Source organism: Nipponia nippon, unplaced genomic scaffold, assembly GCF_047370975.1.
Source record: "Nipponia nippon isolate SJK-2023a ecotype South Korea unplaced genomic scaffold, ASM4737097v1 scaffold_8, whole genome shotgun sequence".
Lineage (NCBI taxonomy): Eukaryota > Metazoa > Chordata > Aves > Pelecaniformes > Threskiornithidae > Nipponia > Nipponia nippon.
In genome coordinates this window covers 24,253,109-24,263,187 of record NW_028262402.1, presented here as the reverse complement: position 1 = coordinate 24,263,187, position 10,079 = coordinate 24,253,109, and the positions used below count along the sequence as shown (strand labels likewise).

Below are 10,079 nucleotides of genomic sequence, written 5' to 3'. Positions count from 1 at the left end.
GCTAAAAGAATTGTGATCATGGAGTTTAAGCTCTCTCCTTCCTTCTTGTGAGTAATGACGCAGACGTGGTGGTACTTGGTGACACAAGACTAAAACTGGAGATGGGAGTGACAAAAGTGATGAACGAATATACGCATATACCAAATATACTGCACATACCGAATATACCAAATGTCCAGTATCCTCAGGTGGTATAAACGGATGTAGATTAGATAATTTCATCTGAGGACAGGTCTGCAGTGGTGGAAATTCAAATACACTGCACATTGTACAGTATTACATCTCTGCTTGCAGAGGCGATGAAGTGTAATGCTCATTTATATAAGGAAAAAAATAAATGTGATTGTCATTTCTTCACAAATGTTCACGGACAGTGATTCTTCAATAAAGGGAAAGAAATCGTGCTGCCACATTTTGTCTCGGAACAAATGTTTTTCCCACTTGGTGTGCTCCCTAAATGGAAAGTGTTAAGAGATTGCTGGTAGGCATCCTTCAAACTGAAGGTGAGAAAATGAGCGTTTGCTTCAATGATAGGCTGTGATGCTCAATGGTCAACAACTTCCCATTTGGCTGTGCCAATTAGGAGTCCAAAGGAGGTCTTTCTGGTTGTTTTAGCTCTGAGTCATGCCAGATAGATTAATTCAGCTTCTGCGTTCTTTCGGTAATTCATATATTTCCTTTGGTAATGAGTACATACACGGTCCCTCAGCTGTGTACACTAAGCAGTGGGGCAGGGTGCAGTGCAGCTTAGAAATGCTTACTGTGTCTCTGGATGGAATTTGAAAATCCTGAGTTTGGCAGTGAGGCTCCTCATGCAGTGGAGAGCTAAGCAGAAATCCATTAACACCGAAAGGAGGGAGCTGCCCACATCTGCCTACTGGGAACAACTAAGCCAAGGGAATGGTCTTTACTGTTACTGGGTATCTCAGACTACTGTTAGCTCTATTGCTATTGGCACCACGCAGAAAAGCGGTGGCTCAATCCTGCAGAGTAAGATGTGTCACTTACCTAGAAATACAATTTTCTGCAAGACTTCAGAAGCTGTTGACAGGTCCCGCCTGTATAGATATTGTAGCCCTCCCCCCTCCTTGATTTGAAGGATGAGAAAATAGGATGCTGTTATTGAGTAAGTAAGAAATGATACGCATTGTGCCGCGCTGTTCTAAGTCTAGGCTAAATTCAGATTAACATTTGTTAAAAGTAGTAAGTAGCTGGCAGTGTGGGATGGGATGTTCTCTAGAGCTTCAGAGAATCTTCACAGAACTTTCAGGCGGGAAACGGAATCCAGTGGTTACTGCCTGATGGATAGCAGGTTAGTATGATGCCCGTAGGAGAAAATCTGTGCAAATTAGAAAGGTATTATAATTATCAGTGATACGTACCTTATTCAACTTTCACAAGAATTGCAAGCTAAATTCTTTCCATCAACAGCAGTACAATATCTGTGCATATATGCATATGACAAAGTATTGTCGAAATATGAAATGAGGTCAAATATTCAACGCAGTATGAATATAGCAAATATCTGTGAAACACAAGGATTCCGCACAAGAATGCAGTCACACAACACGTGACGTGGGTCACATAGCCCATGCTGTGCGGATTTTATCATAGAACACGCGGCGTATCCTGTCACACAACACACGATGTGCTAATTGTATCATAAAAGTAGTGCAAATCTCCAAAACGACAAACTGGAGAAGCATTTCCATGCCTTCGCTTAGACAGCGTTAGACTTTGTGTGGCAGGTGACAGAAGAACTACATCAGGAAAATGATCCAGATGAAAACTGGCTTAGCCAGAAAAGAGGTTATTCTTTAGCCAGGCCAGTCGCCTGGGTCTCTTTAGCCAACAGTGACGGTGCAGGCACAAAGAACCGAGAGAAAAGCAAAGCAGTGAGGTCTACCTCTTTGAGCAGCGTGTACATTCATCCTGCAGGTAATGTCAGCAAAGGCGATGGAGTAAACCAAGTACTAAAGTGCTCAAGGTGTTATTTCCTGCAGAAAAAAATCTGCATTGAATTCCAGCCAGAGAGACTTCCCAACATTTTTATTCCTACCTTTCTTCTTGAGCACATAGTGCTTGGATGGAGCTTTTCAGAGGCCTTGTTCTGGCTCCAGAGACCGTCCGTTTCCTCGGGATCCAAGACAACCCCATCACTGAGCCTTCTGGCATTTTGAGTGGTATTTGTTTGTTGTTTAGCCTTTTTCTCTAAAACTGTGTGTTGTATAGCATTTTTATCTAAAACTAGAAAGTTTTCTAGGCAGGTGTGAACAGTTCATTTTGCCTAACATCAGGATCGAGATTACCACTAAGAATGTGGTCAGGACCAGTTAGGTCAGGAAGACCAAAAAACCCTTAGACCCATGCGCCTTCCTTTCTGTCCTTAAGTTGAGCTGACCTCAAGAGACTATAAATTTCTCAGATTTGGAAACTTAAAAACCTCAGGATATGTTGTTATTCTTGTCCATACTCTCCAAGTGGTAGAGAGCTGTGCAAGTGACTCAATAAAATTCAGCACTAAGGTGCTAAGACCTTGTCGTTCCTTGCCCTTCAAAAGTATACAGCCTGCAGGAACGTAAAATCTGAAATGAAAGAAACCTTGGTTCCGTGTATCTATTTAATAGCAGCCAATTTCTTTGACTGTTCTTCTCTGAGGCAGCGAGCAAACAGGGAGCAGGAGACGCCTCATAAGGATGATATTCATAGGATTGTTAGTCCAGGCTGTGACACAGCAAATAAATCCCTATAGTGGAACTGTGCCGCCCTTTCAAAGTACTGAGCAAATTAAGGCTTTCAGAAGTGCAAGAATATATCCAAAATACACTCAGCACGACAAAAGCTTCAGGAAAGTATAGGACTAATCACGCCATGCCGCTCTCTGCGTAACAGTAGTACGCTGCGCAGTAAGGTATTTCTCTGCCCTGCGTGGCTCTGTGTTCACAACCATGCTTCAGAGAGTGCTCCGGGTTATTCCCAAGGCCGTTGCAGTGTGAAGTGTATCAGCTCTATCTTTTGCTATTACCTTCTCAAAGCTGGCGTGACCATTTCTTTCCTTCAGCAGCGGGTGTGTTTTCTTTGTTGATTTATGAAGTTGAGGGGTAATCGCTCCCTTACAGGGCAGCAGCATGTAAATGTTTTACAATTACTAAAACTCTCATTGATACCATGCCTCGCCTTGAATCTATTGTCTGTCAGTATGTAAGGTAGTTTGAAAGCCCGCCTCTCGAATGGGTATGTATACATGTGTATGCCTGTGTGCACATATGTCTGACTTTTATGCATTTTTAAATGGGAATAAAGAAGTTCTTTGAAGGATATTGGAGGCACTATGAATTAGCTTTCATCAGCAGAATATGGTTTCAACTGGAAGACGGTAGCATTTATGAGGGGAAAAATGTGGATTTCTTCCTTTGCTCACTAGCTACGTACAGCAAACGTATACTTTAAAGTTGATTTTCTTGGCCTCGTTAATTTTCTGTAAAAGGACGCAGTGTATCAGCAGAACACCACTTGGGTCCCATAGAGAAAGTCTACAGGTAATATACTGAAAACATCAGAAATTTGTGTCATCATTCAGATGTATTTTCTGGTGTGTAAGGAATAGTACACATTCTGCTCATCAACACAAAACTTTCTGGCTTGAGCTGTGTAAGATTTCCAGACAAAATACTGAGCTTGACACCTTCAGGAATAGTAGCGTAGATAGCTCAGTTGCCTCATGCTCAGTACCTTACAGCTGAGTCTGGACACCAGTGGCGCCTTGAAGTCCTTGTCTCAGCATGATTCCCTGAGATACTCAGGCAATTGGAAGATGTATTGGTGAAAATTGGTATGGAGGACAAGTGAACGGCCATTTCCTTGAATAATGTCAGTAGAATGGATTTATCTTCTGCCCCAGGATCTTCTGCTTCAGCGAGACGTACAGGAGTACGTGAAGCAGCTCAGGTGGTTAGCTTGGAACCGTGTCTTCAGTCCCAGTGTTCAAGTTTTGCATGAATCTATTTGAAAGAAAAGGTGAATCATGACAGGCTCAGTCCCCATGTCAGCTACAGCATTCATCTTAGTGGTCTGGAAGAGGTGACAATGTTTGCAGATGACACTAAACCATGCAGAATAGTAAGGTAAGGACTAGTCGTGAGTAACTGTGAAAGGACCTCCTCAGATGGTTTAAGGACCAGGTCAGGAAGCTCAGGGTAGATAAATGAGGAGGGATGCACATGGGGAAAGAGACACACGCAACTTGACATACACAGCAGTGGACACGGAGGTGATCATCGTAATAGCTAGTCCTATGAAAACACAGTTCAGTGCTCAGATGGAGTTCAAAACCAAGTGAAATGTTAGGAACTATTAAGAAAAGAATGTAGCAGAGAAACCAAAATTTTCACACTGTTTGAGTCCATAATGCATCTGCAGTTTGAATACTGGGTACTGCGCTGCTTCCTCTCCTTTCAAAATGTAGAGGAGCAGGAAAAAATGGAGTAAAGGCTGACAACAATGTAAAGCCTTTAGGAATAATAAATGAAAGGTGACTGGAAAAGTGCATGACGGAGATCTGTAAAATAGTGATTGGAGTGGGAAAGATGCTTTGGGGATATTTGTTCACCGTCTTACCTTATCGAGGGAAGATGGGGGTAGTGTGTGGCATGTTCAAAACAAAGAAAAGGTGGTGGTGGTAACCCACAGCCACACTGCCGTTCTCTGTCACAAGGTGCTGTGAATGTCAGAGGATTTATTTAGATCGGTTCAAAAGGTATTCAAAACATCAGGGAAAAAAACCCCAACAACTCCAAAGCTTTTGTGAATTCAAAGATACCTTATTATCAGCTCAGAGATAGCTTTGGCTGGGCGAGGATCCGAGCACAGACTCTGAGCATAGGTCACATGCCATGATAAGGACTAGGAAAGTTTGCTTTATCCATCCAGTGCTTAAACAATTTCATAGACAGCCACTCTGGACTATTTTGGCTAGAAGTCAGTCTGCTCTAGTATGGCCTTTTGTTATTCTGTGTATGAGAACACATGTATGTATGTTCTTATACATATGAGTGGGAGAAAGAAGGACTTATGTCTTAAAAGTAGCTGTTTAAACTATTTTGAGAAGACTTTTGAAGTATCAGTGTTCATTACATTGTGAAAAGGTTGGGAGGAATAGGCAGTTGTTTAGTTTAGATAATGAAAATGTAAACATTGTCAGTGAAAATACAGTTTTGGTCACATTTCATTTCACTCCAGAGCTCTTTTCACTTTTTAAGAGGCATTAACACGTAAGTTTCATCTTCCTTGCCTTTTCCTTGAAAGAGATGGGTTCATTTATTTTTTTCCTGTTGGCTTCAGCAGGACTAAATTTCAGTTTTCAGAGGCATGTTGGCTTTTGTAAGGCTAGATTTCCATTGTTCAGAAGCATATGTAGAATCTTCAGAAAAACCCAGTGTGCCATGTCAAGTACACCTTTTTTCAAGCTAGACAAAGGCTTGTCTCCTCTTCATGTTAAATAGGTATCTTGCTATCGATGTTTAAGCATGTTATCTTTAAGGAATCACATTGATTTTGCCTGTGTCTGTGTGACTTGGCTCTTTCACTAAAAACCAAGGAGGATTTATATATATATCTATCTCTTTTTTTTTTTTTTCTAGCAACAAACTGGATGCCTTGAACTTACAGTGGTGAATAAAAGTAGTAGTGCCATAGAAGTCAAGTATTAACAAGCTGTGTGTTCAATTTAAACTTGTCGTTTCTTCAGTTTCCTAGAGTTCTGAAGCTTTCTTTGGAGCACTGTTGCTTCATCTTGATTATCTTGTGCCCTCTGGGGAAATGACTGCTCGGGAAGGTCCATTTGTGTTTCTGTTTTAGTCATCGGCAATTTTGACATTGTTTTCAACAGCAAGAGCAGCTAACCTCGTTTTTTTCTTTTCTTTTTTGCTGGAATGTTTTGATTATGATGCCTCTTCAAGGATGGACTTTATCTTCTTGAAAGGTAATTGCCTCCAATTCTAAGCCTTTGCAGCTCACAGAACTGTCCACCTCAGAGTCTATTCAGTCTGACAAAAGACTGTGTACAAATTCTTCATTATTTTGGTAGGGAGATAGTAGGTACAGCAATTGCTGATGATTAACACACTGTCACACCACCTTCGAACAAACTGAAGAGGCAGTAGAGGATGGGAGACAACGAGAGGTCGGTAACTTTAACCTTTGCGTTTCCTGGATTCCTTTGTTTTAATTCCACAGGCTCAGTATCTTATTTATGCATTTTCTTCTGTGTACATCTATGGATATACTTGTCCCTGAAGAAGTTACTCAAGGTTATCCTTGGAACTGTTTTCTTTTATTTCTCAGTTGTTTTCAGAACTGCAAAAGTTAATTAAAGCAAAGTACATGACCGGAATTTTTCAACCGCTCGGAATCCGCTTTGAAGAAAGCAACTAACATGAAACACTGGACCAGTGAGAAGTATAATTCGTATGAAACGATTGGTGTTAGCACCACTCCTAGCCTTTTGAATGATTCTGCAGAATATGCTGAACCCCTCCCTCTCCCCTTTCACAAAGCCAGAACTTAGTCAGCAGTTGATTTCACTCTTCATTATTTCTGTTGCTTTGCTTTGCAAGGAGCTTAAGCTCCTAAGAATAGAAGTTGTGTTTACCAAGAGTGTGCGTGATTGACTGTATCGCTAATGAAAGCAAGAAAATGACCTGAGTGACCTCTGAGGTGGAACTCTGAGGGCTGCTTTCCTTAGCCCACCCAACAAGTCCTCTTCTTCTGTGCTGACTTAGAAGATTGACCTCCCGGTTCAAGGGTTGTGACTTATTCCCAGGGTGCTCAATAACCTGCCACCAAAATGTCACCAAGGTACCACCAAAAGCTTTCATACTGCAGGCTCCAGTTTAACAAATAGGTGTCTCCACCCAGGAGACAGAGACACAGAAATTTGCCACAGAAACTATCTTCAGCTATCCTCACTTCAGAAGGTCACCATCTGAACCCCAAAAGAGAATATGAACAGGAGACAGGTACAGCAAAAAGTGTGTAAATGTTGTGTCAGTTTACCCAACCTCATGTTTCTTCTGTTGGTGAAAGTAATGTGCAACTCTACTGAGAAACCTTTCAAAGCCATGTGTCTTGACAAATTTGTTCTGTATCACACAGTGAACTCACAAAGCAGAAGCTCTAGAAAAAGGGTGTGCTAATTTTGTTACGAGGGCACCACTACCAGCTTGGAACAAGGAGATTGTGTTTCTCATGAAGAAGTGATGTGAAGATGGCGTTTCCTAGAAAAAGCATGCTAGAGTGGCAGGAAGGCAAGACAACAGCTTTTCTAAATTAGAAGGTAAAATTACACGTCTCTGCCTTCAAGTAGGTTACTTGATCCAGGGAAAGTTTCTTGGACAGAACTGGACTGTCAGCTGTCAGGCTCATACGTCCTATGTCCAAGCTGAGGCTGTGACCCTCAAACCTGGTCTGAGGGAGTTCACGCACATTTGCGAGGACCTCAGCAGGGACGGACACTGCTTGTTCAGAGGGGGCCCCAGCAATCCCAGGGGTGTACAAGCCTGACTGCAGGGTCCAGTGGCAGAAGTGGGGCTGGGGCTTCTCTCCCTAAGAAGAAAACGTCCTGGAACGCATGATACCTGTTCACAGTACCTTGTAAGAGTTTGCTGCCTTTCTCTGCACCATTCTGAAAGGGCTTCTGCTGAAAGAAGAATTGCAAGCACTGCTTTTAAGCTTCTCCCTCCTCTGTCTCCACTGTCCTGTACATGCTGTCTTACAGCATCTGCTGTTACATGCCTGTGCTTTCCATGAAAACAATATCTCACCAGTTATTCTGCAGACTGGCTTTTACAGCTGAACGCCCCCCCCCCCGCCAACCCACCCCATTCCTGCTTTTGGAAGTCACAATTAAAGAACAGATTTAATCCATGAGAAAAATAACACAGACTTACATTCAGACGATGTAAGACAGCCGCCGCTGCTGCTGCTCCAGGAATTTTTCATACTCTGACGACTGCTTGGTCAGCACAGCGAGAATAGGATTATCTCGCTGCCTGTCTCTCGAGAGCATTAGTGAAGTCCAAGACAGGCTGCTGGTCAATCCTTACACCCGTCTCTCGAGAGCATTAGTGAAGTCCAAGACAGGCTGCTGGTCAATCCTTACACCCTTCCCCAGGCAGTAAAGGGGAAATCCACACGCAAAGAGCTGTACTGGACAAACCCAGGCCAAAATAGTTCAAAGAAGGGTAACAAGCGGGTATAGGTGTCTAGGAGGCTGGTTCTACAAACGCAGCAGGACACCAGAGCCCTGTCAGGGAAGCCTTTGTGCAGCCTCTCTCTCCTGAAGTATCTCCCAGGTTATACGAGGCTCTAACAGGCTGGGCTAACAGCCCAGGAGTAGGGTACAAGCCTCTTCCACTCAGTAAATCCTCCTCAGACGGGCTGTAGTGTTGCATGCCTAACAGTTGTTAAACAACTCTCAGACCAGAGATGGCTCACCTCTGGTGAGCTCAGCCCTCACAGCTGAAAACAGCTGTCTGGGTAGGCAGTCTCCGGGACAGTTAGGGCCCAGCCCAAGCAGCACAGAGTGGTATGTCTGCCGACCTCTCTGCAGTGCTGTGAACAGAGAGAGTGCATGCTGCACCCTTGCTACGGTCAGCCGTCTGCTCCAGGACAAAAGAAGCTCAGGAGGTCGGTGGAAACTCTTGGCAGCAGCCCCCAAAGGAATGGTTCCTCATGATTTTCAGCATTGTGCGGATCTTTGATATTGTTTAGGCGATGTCAACGTGTACAAGAAAAGACTGTGGTTGTCATGCCTGGAATTGCCATGGGGCCAAAGGAAGGTGAGTAGCCCAATCCCATTTTGGAGAAACTAATAATAACGCTAAAAAACACTGAGTGACGTCTGAGCAGGTAACTCACATAGGGTTCCCATGGAAACCTGACCTGTAGCCGTATTGGTTTGTAGAAGCTGAAAGGTGTATTTGATGAGCTGCCACCGTGCATGAGGTCTGTGGCCTTTTAAGCTGCTGTGACTCTAAAACCATAACCCTGGAGGATTCAGATCTGTTCTTCACCTCCCAACCGACAATTTCCAATCCGGCTGGCATACAGACAAAACTGCAGAGGTCCACTAATGGATTTCATGATAAGCTATGAAAAAGAAGCTTTTGGCTACAAGCTCACCACCCATCCCCAAGTCCCTGACATTTCATAATTTCCTACGTTTCTTCAGAGCACAGCTGCTTTTAAGCAGAGCGTTCGTCAGCTAAAGAAGTGCAAGAGCTCTTCTGCTTGCTTTCGTTGAGATGCTCTGTGGTGACAAACTTGCCCTTCGGCCAGTGAAGACAGCTGCATGCCAGGAGTGTCTCGAGGAAAAGAGGCAGTAAGTTGTGGCCGTGCGTTAGAAGGCAAAGTCACCTAAGTGCTCCAGGAAGGGGAATGTCCTCGTGCATTCGTAGTTCACATGAATAAGCACGCTTCCACTCTCCCTAACTGAAGTGCAGGCACCTTAGAGTCTGACTTTGTCTCACTTGTCACAGGCGATGAAAACTCATTAAATTTGGGTTGAAATCCTGACCTTATCACAGACTTTTCTTCTGTTATGACCTTGGGCATGTCCCATGTTTTCTCTGTTTCTGTCATGGTCATAAGCTTTTCAGGACACATTTGTACGAGGATATTGCATAGCTTCTTCATAACTTGGCCCTGATTTTAGCATGGGCATTAGGCTACACGGTCACAGAAATGCGAACCGTTTTCTGCCAAAGAATAATTTTCTGCTTTCTTTCCTGACACAGTAATTGTTTGCCTTCCTTTCCTGACAGACACACAGTATGAAGAACATTTTGCAAAAAAACCCCACCTGTTGAATCACAGGAGTAGTTTAAGCCAGTCCCAATAATTTGACCTGCTTTGCAAGACAGCAACTGAACAAAAAAAAAAAAAAAAAAACCCAAACAAAAAAAACCCAGAAGATTGCAGATAAATGTGAGTTTTGCTTAGAACCAACTCTGCAGAATACTAAATGCTTTACTTTTAACACTAAGAAAACCAGTTCATGGCCAGTAGAGGGCATGTGACTT

At 43.2% G+C, this 10,079-nt stretch overlaps 1 long non-coding RNA gene across 1 annotated transcript; it reads right to left on the bottom strand.

Annotated features, from left to right (window-relative positions):
* Positions 1 to 1,450: 1,450 nt before the first annotated feature.
* Positions 1,451 to 9,693, bottom strand: LOC148050510 (uncharacterized). The gene is made up of 3 exons (XR_015700993.1): positions 7,947 to 9,693; positions 4,618 to 6,354; positions 1,451 to 4,001 (listed from the first exon to the last, which is right to left on the bottom strand). It is a non-coding gene; the product is annotated as an uncharacterized LOC148050510 (long non-coding RNA).
* Positions 9,694 to 10,079: the final 386 nt, after the last annotated feature.